The sequence below is a fragment of the Protopterus annectens genome, chromosome 5.part1, assembly GCF_019279795.1.
Source record: "Protopterus annectens isolate FY-2018-M chromosome 5.part1, PAN1.0, whole genome shotgun sequence".
Classification (NCBI taxonomy): domain Eukaryota; kingdom Metazoa; phylum Chordata; order Ceratodontiformes; family Protopteridae; genus Protopterus; species Protopterus annectens.
In genome coordinates this window covers 373,852,315-373,869,814 of record NC_056736.1, presented here as the reverse complement: position 1 = coordinate 373,869,814, position 17,500 = coordinate 373,852,315, and the positions used below count along the sequence as shown (strand labels likewise).

The window sequence follows — 17,500 nt, the reverse complement described above, 5'->3', positions numbered from 1 at the left end:
AGTTGACACTGAATCTGTCAGCCAGTATATTGGCAATATCTGTTGGATCAGTATAGGTGGTACCATTGTGCAGTAGCTCAGAGCAAATCTGGGTATTGCCGTGGAGATTCTTAATGTAACTATAGAAGGCCTTGTGGTTGTCTTTACTATCTGCTGCAATTCTTTTTCATAGTTAACTTTAGAGGATTTGATGAGGGATCTCAACTTTTTGTTGAAGCTGACAAGGGAGTTTTTCAAGTCTTAGGACTTCACTTTATTCCGCATCAGTTTCCTCCTTCTGTTGTGGAGTTTGTTTATGGCAGGGCCCACCAGATTGATTTCCTTTTTTTGGAGGAGAGTGTCTTGGTTATATTGGGTATGGCAAGATCCATGCATTTGAGTATGTGTTCATTCAGTGCATTGGTGTATGATCTGGCAGTCAAGCAACTAATTTCCATTTGCATGGGTGTCGTGAAGTTAGTCACCTCTGTTTTTAGGCGCCCAGAGTTAGCTTTGGAGAAGTTTTTCATGGTGGTTATCTTTGCGGGGGTGGGGGTCTGGGGTGGGAGGTATGTGGATTTCCAATGTGATTAGTTTGTGGTCAGATCTAAGCAGGGAGGAGTTGACTACTGGTGTAGAGCAACGGTCGCCCAAGTTAGTAATGACCAGGTCAAGGATGTTGCTACCTCTAGTGGAGGTAAGAACGACCTGGTTCTGGGCATTGGAATTAATTCCCGGAAACGTTGGGCAAGTGTATAGGTAGCTTTCCCAGTTAATGGAAGGGTAGTTGAAGTCGCCCAGTATGAGATTGTTAGGTTGGACCCGAATATTCTCCACGGTGGTGAGGAACGTGGAGTGTGAGTATTGGTACATGGTTGGGGACCTACAGAAGGATACAACCTGAATCGCTGTCTTACCCAATGTTAGCTGCACCTGAAGTATCTCAGATGCACTATGTTGGGATACCAGTCTGGAGGTGTGCACATCCTTTATGAATATGGAAACACCACCACCTTTGGAGCTTCAGTCCACGTTCTGGTGCCAAAAGGTGTGGAATGAGTTATAGCCTGGTAGTGCAGGGGTGCTTTCTGCTGCCTTGAACCAGGTCTCTGTTTTGGCACAAATGTTGATGTTCTCCATTTTAAGGAGTGCTTCGAGCGAGTCCATTTTGACATTTAGACTTTTATGATTGAGTAGCATGACCCTCAAATTGCATTTGTTTGTAGCAGTTACAATGGTAATTTGGTCTTTGGAACACCACCTAAAAAAGGCAAGAGCATTGGCCAGTATTCGGAAGCCCAGGGGTGACAGATGCAGGCCATTTCTGGCAAAGCATCGAGGTCTGTCATTCATATCATCCCAGGCAGACAGATACTGGATCCACTTAGAATGACACCAGAAACTAAGCCAATTGTTGAAATCAATCACTTTCTGCTTGTACTGTGGTATCACTCTGGGTGAAGTTAGGATGTTGCTCAGGGCTAGGGTCATACCCATCTGGGCTACATAATCTGAGAGCTCCTCTATGGCTCTTTTCATGTAGTCCAGGGAGGTAAGTCTCAGGTCATTCATACCCAAATGTACAATGACAAGAGTCATATCTGTACCTGTTGTTGAGGGACCTGAGTGCATGCGTTATGTCGTGGATCCTGGTGCCTGACAGGCAGCTGACTGTTACTTTCTCCAGTGTGCCTCAATATCAAGTCACCTATAACTAGTGTGTTGGGCATGTTGTTCTGCCTTAGGGGTTTTGGTTGAGTGGCACACTGTTTAAGAGAGTTACATGTCTCGTGATTAGTGTTGTGTTGTGGTGGTCGAGTGCGTTTCTGCCTTGGAGGTCTCTGCTGTTTGGGGAGATTTTTATTGAGAGCCGCTGCAAAGGTGGGTGTGTGATTTCTGTTTTTATGTGAAGGCAGTGCTGGTGGGTGTGGTGCAAGTGTTGACCTTCTTTTCTTAACCAGCTATTCTGGTCTTGGCTGGAGAGTGCATAGCTTCCAATTTGGATATATAAGTGCATCTCTTGCAAGTCTGAGTGTTGGGAGGGAAGATGAGAGGGCTGTCAGTGTACATGAGGCAGTTGCTACATTGCCTCAGGATGCTCAAGTTCACCAGGTTAATAGGAGAAAGCACAGGGAACTGACCTTTAGACATGCTTGGAGGGGTGGGCATTAATTATAAGTACTGGAGCTGTTTCCTTGTAGAATGTTTAGTGCTGGTAGCACTCTAGTGTGCTACAATAATTGCTACAAGAAGTCTGGTAAAGTGCTAGACTAATAAGCCAGTAAAAGTGCAGGAGAGGACAGAACTAGCAGATCTAATGGAAAAATTGAAGAGCAGACTTTGGCACCGCTCAGAAGCTTACAAACAGTCCTGGATACAGCAAATCGGTATCTGGTCTACACTACTTACAGGAAAGGGGGGGAAAGTGCACATGTGGTCTTTTAAACCAAAAAGTTGATCGAGATGGAAAAACTGCCTAAATGGCCAATAAACTACAATTTCTGGGCCAGAAACCACTCCTCTTGTGGTAGATAGGCTACTTAGTGCTTGCCACTTCCACTGATAAGCTAGAATGCTTCCTTCCAACACAGAAAGGCTTGGGGGGCTCATAAGCTTACAAACAGTCCTGGATACAGCAAATTTGTATCTGGACTAGACTAGTTACAGGAAAGGCAGGAAACAAGCTTAGAATTTCTTTTTACAGAAAAGCAGCTAAAACAGCACTAAAAACAATTCAAGTGCAGTGCAAGTTAGCACACAAGTGTGTAGCAGTATTAAAGCAAATACAGTTTAAATAAATGCAATTTATTCAAAATGTATTCTGAACTGAATTCAATTATTGTTTTATTCAACTCTGAACAGTTATACTTATCAGCTGAGAAGCACACTCAGTCAGAACACCGGGAGATTCTGGCAAAGTTTTTTTTTTTTTTTTTTAAGTAAAGTGGAAAGGGAGAAAGGAGGAGCCGAAGATAAATCAAGGTTAAGAAACTAAGTAGGTTGGCCTCCTCAAATGTTCTCTCTGTATTCGGCAGAATGAGCTAATGACACTAGACTGGGAGGAGTGGCCCAGATCAAATTTATAGTAGGGGGGGCAACTGCAAAGCCACCAAGTATAAGAACAGGATAACAATAGGGAAGGGCAGTAGGAAACTAAATCAGTTATAGGACACACTCCTTATCAGGAAATCAGAACAAACAGATGTTTAACAAATGGAGAAAATTTCCAGTTAATACCTTACACACAGTGAAACTAGCTAGAAAAGATTTACAAACAGTGTGACAGTAATAACCTTATTTATCAGGCCCTGTGAGGCAGACAATTTTAGTATAACTGTGCAGATTAGTTTATAGCTATAAAATACAGTAAAAAGTTTACAGCAGACAAAAGCGCTATATATATCAAGAATAAGCAATAACTAGTAAAAAAAAAAAAAACAGGATACTTAATGTTATGTATCACAGATCACAGTTTTGCTCATTGCCCCTCCGATTAGATCTGTGTGAAAATGCTTTGTTGAAGCACCTTTTGATTTAATTACAGCATTCAGTCTTCTTGGATAGGAGTCTGTCAGCATGGCACATCTTGACTTAGCAATACTTGCTCACTCTTCCTTGCAAAAGCGCTCCAAATCTGTCAGATTGCGAGGGCATCTCTTGTGCACAGCCCTCTTCAGGTCAGCCCACAGATTTTCTATTGGATTTAGGTCTGGGCTCTGGCTGGGCCATTCCAAAACTTTAGTTTTCGTCTGGTGAAGCCATTCTTTTGTTGATTTGATTTGGATGTCTGCTTGGTGTCATTGTCGTATTGAAGGGTGAAATTCCTCTTCATCTTCAGCTTTCTGGCAGACACCTAAAGGTTTTGAGCCAAAAGTGACTGGTATTGTAACTGTTCATAATTCCCTCCACCTTGACTTAAGCCCCAGTTCCAGCTGAAGAAAAGCAACCCCAAAGCATGATACTGCCATCACCATTATTCACTGTGGGGATGGTGACCTTCTGGTGATGCGAAGTATTGTTTTTGTGCCAAACATACCTTTTGGCATTGTGGCCAAAAAGTTCAACCTTGGTCTCATCAGACCATGACACATTTTCCCCCATGTTTTTGGGAGACTTGATGTATTTTTATGCAAATTTTAGCCGGGCCAGGATGTATTTCTGTGTAAGAAAAGGCTTCCGTCTTGCAACCCTACCCATAGTCCAGACATATGGAGAATACGGGAGATTGTTGTCACATGTAGTACACAACCAGTACTCGTCAGAAATTCCTGCAGCTCTTTCAGTGTTGCTCTAGGTCTCTTGGCAGTCTCCCTGACTAGTTTTCGTTTTGTCTTTTCATCAATTTTAGAGGGATATCCAGTTCTTTGCAATGTCACCGTTGTCTCATATTTTCTCCACTTTTTGATGACTGTCTTCACTGTATTCCATGGTATATCCAATGCTGTGGAAATGTTTTTGTACCCTTCTCCTGACTGTTATCTTTCAACAATGAGATCCCTTTGATGCTTTGTAAGCTCTCTGCAAACAACAGGCAACTCAGTAAATGTCAGGAAAATCCTACTAGGTCTGCTGAACTTTATTTGGGGTTAATCAGAGTCTCTTCAATTGATGGCAGATGTGTACCCAAGAAGACTGAACGCTGTAATTAAATCAAAAGGTGCTTCAACAAAGTACTAGTTTAAGCATGTGTACACACAACAAAGTATTAGTTTAAGGGTGCGCACACTTATGCAACCAGCGTATTTAAAGTTTTTTATTTTTTATATTTTTTTCTCCTAACAGATGTCTTTGCTTTTCAATTAAATTGTACAGGTTATAGTTCACATTACAGGTGGGAAATGTTTTGAAATGATTTATTGTGGTCTCAATTTTTTTATATCACAAAAACCTGGCATTTTAACAGGGGTGTGTAAACTTTTTATATCCACTGTATATTTATATATATATATAGATATATATATTTATTCATTTAAAATATGGCCTGTTTTCAGGGAAGACCCGAGGATATACCTCCAACATTACAGAAACAAATAAATTACATGCTGGACATTACAAAAACAAAGAGAACAAAAATTTGACATGCAGTGTAGAAAAGATAAGAATAATAAACAAAAATACAGTGAATATACCTCCAGTGGGAAAATGTATGGCTGATAGAAGAAAAAAGTACAATGCAATATATATATATATATATATATATATATACATACATACATATACATACACACACACACACACACACACACACGCATATATATATATATATATATATATATATATATCTATATATATATATATAAAATATACACACACACACACACACACAGGTAGAGACGCACACAAGTTTTTCAATTCTCAGCAGAAGTACTTGCAAATTTGTACCTTTGCCCTGTACTGCATCACCAATGATTGCCTACTACATAGGGCAAAAAGAGGAACTCTCTGCACTTGCTTCCTTGTAGACTGGGAGGCATCTGAATGACACCACAGAGCTGTATTAAAATGAAATTTAGAAGTGGTTTTAATGAAAACTGATTTTAAATAATTCAAAGGCTATAGGATAAGTATTTCCAATGTTAAAAATACTTTTAAAGCTCAGTGCTCCTTTAAAGATCAAGTGCAAAGTTTTTTTAGCATTTTTTTTCTTACAATTATGCTCTCATCTTCTTATGTGGGCTTTCTTATTCTACTTTTACTTTAGTTACTTCAGTGGACCTATATTTAATAAATTTAATAAAATGATCTTCCTGTTTGGAGCACTTGTCCAATTACTTTCTGATTCGATGTCATCCATCTCTGCCTTCTGAAGATACATTAGAAGAGACAAACAGTTTGTGTTGGGCTGACATCTTTTTTTTTTTTTGCAGTCTGCAGCAGATTTTATTACAAGTCAACCAGTCAGTCAAAAAATAATTCAATAAATAGTTATATTCAAGTGGAAGGTAACAAAAGAAAGATGGAAAAGGATAATATGCTCAGTAATGTACATAGTGCTTAGCAAAAAATATAATAAAATGTATGTAAAACTAATAAATCACTACCTACTAATAGACTGACTGATCATTTTTATGGAGAAAACTACTGATGTGTGAGTGACACCCCACCACTGGAAACAGTAATCAAGGAGCCTCAATCCTCACCACTACCACCAATGGGGGACGTACTCTGGGAGGACTATAAGTACACACAGTGTTTCCAGATGCAGCTCTCATCAATTGCAACTTCCCTTAAGAGCACACAGAGAACACAGTTAGTCCAAGACTGGTTTCTCCATCTTTCTCTAGATCCCCAGTAAGACTGCCCACTCGCACAGCTATAGAGATGAAATCTCAGCTGAGTGGTCAAGTCATGACCCCCAGCACCCTCTCTGTCCAACCAGTGCTTCTTGTCCCTGCCCAAGTAGCTGATACACACACACTGAGGTTTGATTTACACACACACACACACACACACACACACACACACACACACACACCTGGGAAAGGCTGGCACAGGTTTACTAGCTATGCTCCCTTTTGCCCAGACTATAAGGTAGTTATAGTTATCTCTTGCCACCAGCCACATCCTTATCAGCTACTTTAAGGCTCTTAACAAAGGGTGTCCAGTCTGTGTAATATTATTATCAACACAAATGGTAGTTTGACCAACAGCAAGGCCATTAGGAGTGGCCCACAGTGTCACCAAATAAAAATGCAAGTACTCCTAAAACTTAAGCATGTCTCACAAAGATCAGCCACAATGAAAGGTTTAAATATATTTAATAATAAATAATAAAAGATGAAGACAATACTAAATATATACAGTAACCTCAGAGCTCAAAATCACAGTAAATATTTAAAACAACATTGCAGGACAGTCTCAAATAAACAAAGAAAAATATCTAAGCTAAGCTTTGCTATATTCCTGACTGAATCTAAGAGAATTATACCGTTCCCTAGTACACTTACTTAATTAGAGCAGCAAGACAGATGTGGTGAATGGATCCTCTAGTTGATGTTGTCAGGTCAAAGACAAAATACAAATTGCTATCTCTTTCAGAGACTTCCCAAATTAATATCTCAAATATTGCTGCTGGGATAGTTTGCAGAATGACCTCATTTCTTGTCATCTGACTCTATTTTCAGGTAAACCCCCCGCTGCTGACAGCTAGCAGTATTTAGCATCTACCTGTGAAAATACATACACAAAGGCTTTCCCCTCAAATCTGTGCAGACTCTGAAAGTCGTAAAATAGTTTACATTCCTCCACATTTAAAGACAATACAGAAAACTTTTCTAGTACAGATATGTCTCTTGCTGCAATGAAACTGAAAGACAACATATTTTTATTGTGTGGCCATAAATTAATTTAATTTCAGCTATTTTTTCTGAAGTTAACTTCCTGTGTCCCAGTTTCCATTGTTAAAATATAAACAGTTACAATAGTGTATGTATATTTCTGTTCTTTTCCAGTAGGGTACACTGTGGTTACATCTTTAAGCTCTGTACTTTGTAAAATACCTTTTCAACACACACTTCTGTACTAACAGTTTGATATACACCTGACATACAGTTTTAACACATCTGTAACACATGTATCTTATATGAATCATGTTGATATTCACAAATGACATACAATTATTTACAAACTTCCATACAGCTGGGCTGGCAGTATCTCATTTTGTGACAGTGTGAATCACATGCATTCTGGATTTGCAAGAACACCAGTTACAGGAAAACATGAAAAGAAAGAGAAAGCATAGGAAAGTGGAGTGTTAAAGATGGTAAAACACTTAGAACTGTTGAACAAACAGCAGCATACCTCTCAACTTTGATTAAGAATTGTGGACAAATCAAAAAATAGTGGGATGATAAAGTAACAAATCAGAGACAGTTTTTATAGGTCTCCAATTCACTTAAAAAAGTTAACAAAATGATTTACCAGAAATTCAAAACCTTTGTTGAGGGATAGGGCAAACCTATAAGGCAAAATCATGAACAGCTAAGAGATATGGACAGAAGGCAAAATTAAGTGTTCCTTTGTGGAATTAAGTGTAAAAAACGTTAGACACACCATACAATCAATCATACTGTAGTACACAGTTCTCTACTACTGAATGTTCATTTTCACAGATGAGCAAATTATTTCAAATGTTTTCTTTTCAACACTAATTTGTTGTGGTGTAACACACAAACACATTGTATAGTAGATCTGTCATGGAGTGATTCTCCGATTGATTGTTTACTCCCTAAAATCCACTGGTAAACAATGGTTTATTAGTTTTACATCTGTTTTATTACATTTTGCACCAAGTACTATATGCATCACTAGGAATTCTGTTCCCCCTTACTTTTGTTGCCTTTCAGATGAATATGGCTGTGCTTATTTACTGATTTATTGTCTGATGAGTAATTGACTGTGCTGCATTCTGGCTATTGTAATAAAATATGCTATAAACTTGAGAAAACATGCCAACCCAACACAGAACCGTTTGTCCTCTTTAATGCACCATCAGAAGGCGGAGCTGGATGACATGGAATCAGGAAATAATTGGAGAGTTGCTCAGCATGCACAGAAACATCAGTTATTGAATTTAATAAATATAGATCCACTTAAGTAACTAAAGTGAAAAACTACACATTTTAGAATAAGCCAATTTACAAGATGAGGGCATAATTATAACAAAAAGAAATGATAATAATAAAAAAAGCTTTGCACTTGATCTTTAGGCAAAACAGGGAATATGATTACTGCAGAAGAAAAGGAGGGGCTTCAAGAATAAAGCTTTCAAATGTATGGCAGGGTCACTACAAAAGTTGCAAAAGGAGCTCAAGCGATAGAACCATGAGGCTTGCTTATCTTTCCAGCTGCATCAGAGATAAGGTACTGCAAGTGCAGAGACACAAACTGTTAACATGTTAAGTATAGCTGCTTACAGGCCTTCTGATATTGTAGCTTTGAAGTAAGTTATTAAAAACAAAGTCAGTTAGATAAACTGCCAAATATATAATAATGCAGATAGATTCAAGATGGCCAGCTCAAAAAGTCTCCTAAAACATAATGCCACTCATAATGAAATATGTTTTAAATAAACAGAAATGGTGGTTTACTGTGAAAGTCAAACAGTATAACACACCCACAGACACACCTCTATAATCATGAGGGTGACTTGGGAGTGGGGGGGCAAATGAACTTAGCTTGATAGTCTGCAGGCATGGGGGCAAACATATAAAGGGAAAATATATATTATTCTAATAAGCCAGCATTAGTTTGATCAGCACCATTAATGCTGTTATTCTACTTTAGCAATACAGTGTGTTCTTCAACACCCATAATTCCTTGATATTAGTAATATCCCTTTGCTGGGCAATAATGCCCCCATAACCAATACTCTTTTTCTTCTTTAGAATTATCTAGAAACAGCAAACTACCAACCAAAACAATATGGTACCCAATCAGAAATGCCAGCATGACACAACTTCACACTATGATTGATAACGCTGGAACACAGAGGCGATGTGGGACACATTTTATTGGACCAATATAGATTTTACTGTTATTTGAACTTCTGGACTAAGACGAACCCTTCAAGAAATTAACATCCCACCAACTTGAGTCTTGCTAAACAATGTGAACTACTTCATGGCCTATTGCAATACTTTTACCTGTAAATAATTAAAAAAAAATCTTCCTCCACATATAATTTATGTCCATTTTTATTTTATTCATATCCATCAGTTACTGGCTTACGGTGACTAACACCCAACATATATACACATTATATCCCACTAACTGTAGAATAGTCTATCAAAATAAATCACTCCTCTACATGAGATGGTCACTTTGACTGGATCCTCACACCTCAGACCATTGGCACCTAAACGCAGCCAAGCTGCTACAACTGCCCCTCCCCCAAATTCCTTGTAGAATATTCTAACGCTGCCTTAAACATGCACCAGCAAGCAATAACTACTACATACCCTTGTCTGACCTTGGTACTGTTGTCACCAGTGGAGAACTCCTATACCCAAGTGACATCAGTGGAGAACTCCTATACCCAAGTGACCATGGAAACTTAGCTGCTGTTAAATCCGTAAACTAGTAAAGAGTTTTTCTGTATGCTGAAACAGAGATGAGGCTTGCTAGTACTAAAACTGTACCTGGGTTCCATGCTGCTGCTGTTTCTACAAGACAGATGCAAAGAGAACTCTATTATAAGTACAGAAGAGAAGCTGGATGTTAAACAGTCTAGTCAAATGAAGAGCAGTTAAGTCCTAAACTGCTCATTACGTTTGTCAAAGTCTGAAATAATACATGTGCAGTACACAATATGTACTTTTCTTATAGTGTAAATAAATTAACATATTTTTACAAATGACAATATTTGGAAAATACTATAATGATTAATCTAATTGTAAACTGCAGTTCTGCAACTTAAAAAATCCTTACTAGCTAGCCTTACTGACAAAGGGCAAAAGCCAAGTCAGAACATTTTAAAAACATGAAACATTTGATAACAGGGAAGGTCTTTACCTTGCAGGATTTTAAGGAAGTCCCAGCTTTAACAAAGTAGTTTTTTCAGAAACTGCTCGTCTTCCAGGTACTGTTGATACTTCTCAGTAAAAGATTAATCACAGTAAGAGAAAAAGAAAGAAAGAAATAAAATAATAAAAACAGTTGTCCAACATTAATGTTGAGATCAGATGACACTGTTTGGCTACAAAAAAATTAATTCTTGATCAAAAATTATTAGTTATGTACTTACCATAATCGGTGTCTGGGTTGTCCTTCTCTTATTCTGCTTCACTGATGGGTTACAGATCCAATCCTCTGATCCAACTTGGCCGCCTTTTACAGACTTTAGCTTCCAGGCTCGAGCTCCTCCCTTACCGATAATCTTCCGCCCTTTGCTCTGTCTCCTCAGGTCAAGTTTGCTGTCTCTAACAGAAAACAGGCACAAGAAAAGAACCAAGGGCTCAACCTGGATTCCGACAAAGACTTTTTCAGATCCTCTAAAAAGCATACTTTTTGGAAGGGGATGGCTGGGTGGGAAGGTGAAGCAGAATGAGAGGACAACACAGATACCAAGTTATAGTAAATATATAACTAATAAATCTGATGTTGTCCCTCTCATTCTTCCTCACTGATGGGTCAGAGTCCACAGCTACATGATTTTTTGGGTGGCCTCAAGGAAGGATATGCCAGAGGACCGACGAGCCAAAAGATGTCCTGCTCCTGGAGACTATGTCCAACATATAATGGGTCACAAAAGCATGAGACTTAGACCAGGTTGCTGCAGCACAGTCATCATCAATTGATACTCTAGATGAAAAAGCAGCTGATGCAGCTACGGATCTTGCTGAATGGGCTTTTGGAAGACTAGGCAATTTCAAACCATTTTTCTTGTAAATAAATGTTATGCAACTGGTTATCCACTTTGATATTGTCACTTTAGAAACTGCTCAAACCTTACAGTTAGCGGAGAAAGAGACAAATAATTGCTCAGATTTTCAGAACGGTTTTGTTTTAAGTAGGTAGAAATGTAACTGTCTGTGAACATCTAAGGAAGGTAAAATATATTCCCCGTTGTTAGAATAGTTAGGAAAGAATACTGGTAACTGAATGCACTGATTTATGTTAGATTCTGTGGCCACTTGGCATGAAGGATGGATTAGCACACAGGGAAACTCTATCCTTGTGAAAAATAATATATGGGGATTTAGACAAAAGTGACAGAAATTCAGAAACTCTTTTTGCTGAGGTAATGGCCACAAGAACAGCAGACTTCCAGGACAAAAATTTCAAGTCACAATCATTAGCCGGTTCAAAGGGTTTTTGGGTCAACCCTTGCAGGACAACAATCGGATCCCACAGAAGAGTAGGGTCTTTGACAGGAGGTCTGAGAAGGACACCTTTCAAAAATGCTTTACATAACCTGGTTGAGGCTACAGATCCCCGATGATAATCCTGAATGAAAACTGGAAATGGCTGTTAACTGGAGCTCAACAGTCACAAAACTGGATCCTTCTTTAAATAAGGACTCAAGAAAAGAGACAGGTGCTGAAAAATGGTCAATGTAATGATTAGCGCCCCAAATAGAAAATCTTTTTGACTTGCTTTTATATACTTTCTTGGTGGATGCTTTCTGGGATGCTAGAATGATAGCTTTGACAAGCAAAGAAAACCTGGACCCTCTAGCAATCAAGGGAACCAGAGAAACCAACTGGTTAATTTGAGGGTGGGGAGATCCAGGTGGTGTCCTAGTGTGGGGTAACAGAGGAGGTCCGGTTTGGGTTCTAATATCCATGGAGGATATCTCAGGTGAGACCAGAGGAAGAGGAACCAAATCTGATGAGGCTAAAAGGGGGCAACGAGGATCACAGTACTCTTCAACCGTTTGACTTTCTGAAGAAATTTTGGGATCAGTAGAAGAGGAAGATAAGCATAAAGGATTCTGTGGGGTCAATCATGGACTACAGCATCCCTTGGGGAACTCCCTGAAGGGGGGATCAGAGCAAAATAACTGCTGCACTTGTTGTGAGGTGATGCGAAGAGATCGCAGAAGGGGTGACCCCAACAATTGAATATCTCGTCTGCTACTGATTGATTGATGGACCACTTGTGAGGCATTAGAATGGACCTGCTGAGCCTGTCTGCCAATACTTTGGATTTCCCCGGTACATGTGTTGCAAGTAGAAGGCGGTGTGAAGAGATTGCCCATTCCCAATTGTCCTGAAAGGCCTGCAATGATAGGAGGACAGCTCTCATCTCCAAGACATTTATATGCCATCTGGTCTCTAGGGGAGTCTACGTGCCTTAGACCATCTTCCCCTTGAAATGCCCACCCCACCCTAGATGCAAAGCGTGCGTGGTCATTGTGGCTATTGGAGGAGGGAGGAGGAAGGGTGTGCCCACTGACAGATCAGAACGAATCCACCATTCTAAATGTCTTCTGCAAATATTGGTCAACTTGATAGGAACAGATAGGGACTGATGTAGAAGTGACTACTGAAGAGTCAGTGTTCATTGTAGAATGTGCATATAGTATCTGGCTAGAGGAACCAAGATTATAGCAGCTGCTATAGACCCCAGGGCCCATAGAATCAATCTGGTAGGAGGAGATGGTTGTGACTTGTCTGGATTTATGGTGATGCCTAGGATGTGGGATATCTGGTAGAGATAGTCACTGGCCTGAGAAAGTTGATGCTGGGCGGGGGCAGTTAGGAGCCAATCGTCTAGATACGGAAATACCTGAAACCCTTATAGCTGGAGATGAGCTGCAACCACTGCCATGCATTTGGTAAACACCTGGGGGGACTGTAGTGAGACCAAATGGCAGGGCTCTGAATTGGAAGTGACTGGCTCCCTTGCGGAACCGCAGGTGACTTCTGCAGCATGTGTCTATGTTTCTATGGGATAATACGAGTCCTTCAAGTCCACAGAGCACATCCAATCTCTTTCCTTAGCAATGGAAGGATAGACTGAACTGGCACCATCCGGAACTTCTTTTTCTTTGCATACAAATTGAATTTGCTTAGGTCTAGGATAGGCCTCAGGTCTGCTATTTTCTTTGGCACCAAAAAGAAATGAGAGTAACTTCTGGATTCTCTCTGTTCATCTGGGACCTCTTGGATGACTCTCTTTTGCAGTTATCTTTTGATCTCTAGAACTGCCAACTCCCTCTGGCTGGGTGAAATGTGGGAAAGCTTCTTTTGAACTTTGGAGGGGGGAGAGAAAAGGGAATGTAGTAGCCTCTGGATATTATGCTTTGCACCCAAACATTTATTGTAATTTTGGCCCAGGTGCCTGGGTGCAAGTAAAAACAGCCCCTGACTGCCTCCAGAGACGGACAGTTGGGCAGCATTGAAATGGCTCGTCAGAAAAGGGTTCCCTAAAGCCCTGGTTTGGCAGGCCCCCCTGCCTCTAGGGCAGTGTTTCCCATTAAAGCCTCCTTCTCTGCCTCTGGAGGTGTACTCTCTGCTTTGATCAGGAAAGGAACCTTGTGATTTTTGGAACCAAGTTTTCTTAGCCTCTTTGATTACTTGAATAGGGTCGTTGAGGGGTGGAAAACGTCATCCCCACTGCAGACAAGGTATCCTTAACTGATGGTCCAAATATGGATGAACCATCAAAGGGGGTGTTGACAAAAGATGCCCTAAATGGCTCCACAAAATCACAAAGCCTCATCCATGCATGTCTGAGTATTGCAATGCCAGTGTTAGCTGCCCTTGAGGGTCCTTCCACTGAATGGGAAATGAGCCTCATGGAAGAATCTGTGAGGGAAGTATGAGTGGTCAGCTTCAGAGAAACCTTGTTCAGCTTCTCCTTAGGTAACCACTCCACCAAGGACTCAGAGTTCCTTAACAAGGTTTCTCTGTAGGCAAATAAAATGTGCCAAGAAATTAAGCGCTCTAAGAGAAAAAGTCGCTGAGGCAAAGGTGCGCTTCCTGAACCTGTCCAGCGCTGTGGATTTTCTGTTTGGCAGGTGGACAGTCAAGCTCTGTTGTGGGAGCTCTTTCTTTGTAACAGCTGTCACCACCATAGCGTCAATGGAAATAACTTTGCTCCAGAAAGTTTGACCCCCGGGGGGAGAAAGGATTTTATCTGGGTGGTTTTTACAGGCTATATGTTGTCAGGCTCCTTCCAGGCCTGACAGGTGAGAAGAGTTATAAAAGTGTCCGCTGGGGGAAACTACCCAAGATGGAGACGGGCCTGCCCCAAAGGCCTCCAGGAATATAGACTTCTCTGAAGAAGGATTTTTGGATGACCAGCCACCTCTTTGCTTTAAAATTTCTACAATGTTTGCAAAGGAGATATCGTCCTGTGGTGATTTTGGAGATCTCTCTCCCTCATCGCAGTCTGTATCTTCACTGAGGGACTCCAAAGGGCAGTCCAACTGCCTCCTCTTGCACATCCTCTTTGGTGGGATATTCAGGTGAAAATTCAGAAGAGGAAGGGACCACCTCAGGTGGAACGGTCTGGAGGTCCTTAAAGGCAGGCTGACCCTGGACAGAAATGGAAGGACCAAGGCCCAGAACTGATGCAGGGTCATGGGGAGGTGCAGAAGTCAAAGGGCCCAGTGCTCTGTCTGCAGATAATGCCTTTTCTAGAACTCAGAATGCCAAATGTCACGGGGATACCCTCTCTCTCGGAGCCAAAATCCCAGAGAAAGAAGGAAGGAGCACCCTAGAACCCAGACTCCTAGATAGAACCGGACACACACTTTCGAGGGCTGAAGCTCTAAGAGGTAGGGAAAATCCAATAAAACTGGAGAAGAATCTCACCCCCCGGATCTGGCCATAACAGAGCAGAGGTAGCTATGGTCATGGTCAGCATTGAGGAAGCAAAAGTCCTCTGACCTGACCCCGACTCCCTCGGGAGACTGCTGTCCTAAGGCTCCAAAACCGTTACTTGGATCAGAGAAGGAGAAAAAGAAGTGGCAGGGTCTCTCTCTGATCCACGAGAAGATGGAGCTGGAAGTATACCCATCTGGATCTGAGCCTTGATAATGGACCTAACCATCTTGTGCATGTCATCGTACAGGCTCCTAGAGGATCTGGAAGAAGCCACCGAAGATCTTGAGTGTCTAAGGCTTTGCAGTATCTTGGTCGACACCGTGGAAGACACAGATCTAACGGACCTCCCAGGCACCCAAATGCTGGACCCCAGATCCAGGGATTTACAGAGGTGAATGTTTAGGTCTGAACTGGTAGGATTCAAAGAAGTAGTTGGTCCAGAAGTAGGCTCACTCTGAGCCATTAAGTCTGTCGGATCCGAGGAAGTCGACAAAGATCTTGGCACTGACATTCTCAGATCCGACTCTTTGGTAATTTTGGCAGGAGGCTCTGAGGACACCCTAGAGTCCTTATGGTGGCGCTTTTTTGCTTCAGAGCCCTGTGAGTCTTTAGAGAGGGGGTTGAGCCCCTAGAAAAGATAGAGGAGTGGCAGATGTCCCTTCAAAATTAACTTATTTTTCCTCTCCTGGAACCCTCACAAATCTTGCATGGGGAATCCAAATGTGCCTCTCCCAAACAATAAACACATTCATCATGTGCATCTGAGTGCAGGATTTTCCTATCGCACTCAGTGCACCTCTCAAATCCAGTAGGTTTATCCATTCCTGAGAAGAACAGCCAAATACCAATAAACCATACTAAGAGAACTATTAGACATTTTTTTTAAACAGAAAGAAGGACCAAGGCCCAAAGGGATAGGAAAAGTGGAGGAAGAAGAAGAAACTAACCTAACACCATTGCACACTTAAAAGGAAACAGAGGACGGATAGGTGAATTATACAATTATAAAATTATAAAGTTAAGCATACCCTAATAACCAGAAAAACACTTACCTGCTCAGAGAACTGGAGAACGCGTCTGCATGTGCTAGCAGTAAACAAGATCTGGGGAGTTAGAGCTAGGAGTAGAGGATTGTGGGTAAGGGAGGAGCTGGAGCCTGGAAGATAAAGTGTGTAAAAGGCAGTCGAGTCAGATACGAGGATCGGATCTGTAACTCATCAGTGAAGCAGAATGAGAGGGACAACATCAGATACAGATTTTAAAATTTAATCACAAACATTATTTTGTAAGCTTAAACCAACATTTGGTATAGAGTTTGCAAACGTCCTTAAAACAGCAAGCTAAGCATCTGAAAACAGTCAATAAAATATAGTGAAAAAATGGATTACAAGGAATTATGATAGGTTGTATGGTGCACATGGTCTTTATGAATCTCTTACAATGCTCCCACTCTGGGCCTAAATCACAATTATAAAACTAGTGAGTTCCACAGGTGTAGCCCTCAGTACTAAACAGAAATGTGGCCTGAATATCGTTACTGTAGTCTAAGAATCATTAGCAGTCCCCTGTTAGTGACGCAAGATCAAGATGAAGAGGGCACCAACAACTCCGTTAAGTGACAGGGACCCAATTCCCTGTCACATAGGTTCATTAGTACTAAATAGCTCAATGCCACTTTGTACCTAAACAGTCCTACAGCTTTCTGTGCTACTGGTTGTTCTTCTTTTGGCTTTTCCCGGTTAGGGGTCGCCACAGCGGAACTCCGGTCCGCTAATGATTGGCAGTAGATTTTTATGGTGCCGAGGTGCCAGTCCGACGCCCAACCTTCAACGAAGGCACGCCCATTCACACATGTCTTTCAAAAGCCACTCGACCATGGGGAGGACATGCAGACTCCACACAGAAGGCGCTCCAGCTGAGAATCGAATGGGAGAACCTCTTGCTGTGAGGTGACGGCTACTCTGTGCTGCTTTTAAGTGACCAAAATCACAGGTACCCATGCCCATGGTAAACACTGAAGTAATAACCCTAACACAATGAAACAAAAGCATATACTACCTTAATACAAGGTTCTCTGATGGTATGTGACACCTAACTTGGGTGATACTTATAATATAAAAATGATTTAATGACATCTGTTACTTGGTACATCAGTGACAGCCGATCATTAAGTATGACACTGAAACCTTGCATGCAAGATGTGCAGAAAGTCCATTTCTCCAGGACAACATTAAAGTCAACTCTGT

The 17,500-nt window shown here is 41.0% G+C and overlaps 1 protein-coding gene across 3 annotated transcripts in view; it reads right to left on the bottom strand.

Moving 5' to 3' along the window:
• Nucleotides 1-17,500, bottom strand: part of RHOG (ras homolog family member G) — a 441,865-nt gene that overhangs the window by 60,952 nt on the left and 363,413 nt on the right. For 2 of the 3 annotated variants that reach the window (XM_044073044.1, XM_044073046.1), the window contains exon 3: nt 10,492-10,570. The exons of the other annotated variant lie outside the window; for it this stretch is intronic. The gene's annotated coding sequence lies outside the window, so the exon portion shown is untranslated. The remainder of the gene's footprint in view (nt 1-10,491; nt 10,571-17,500) is intronic. 3 annotated transcript variants of the gene reach the window in all.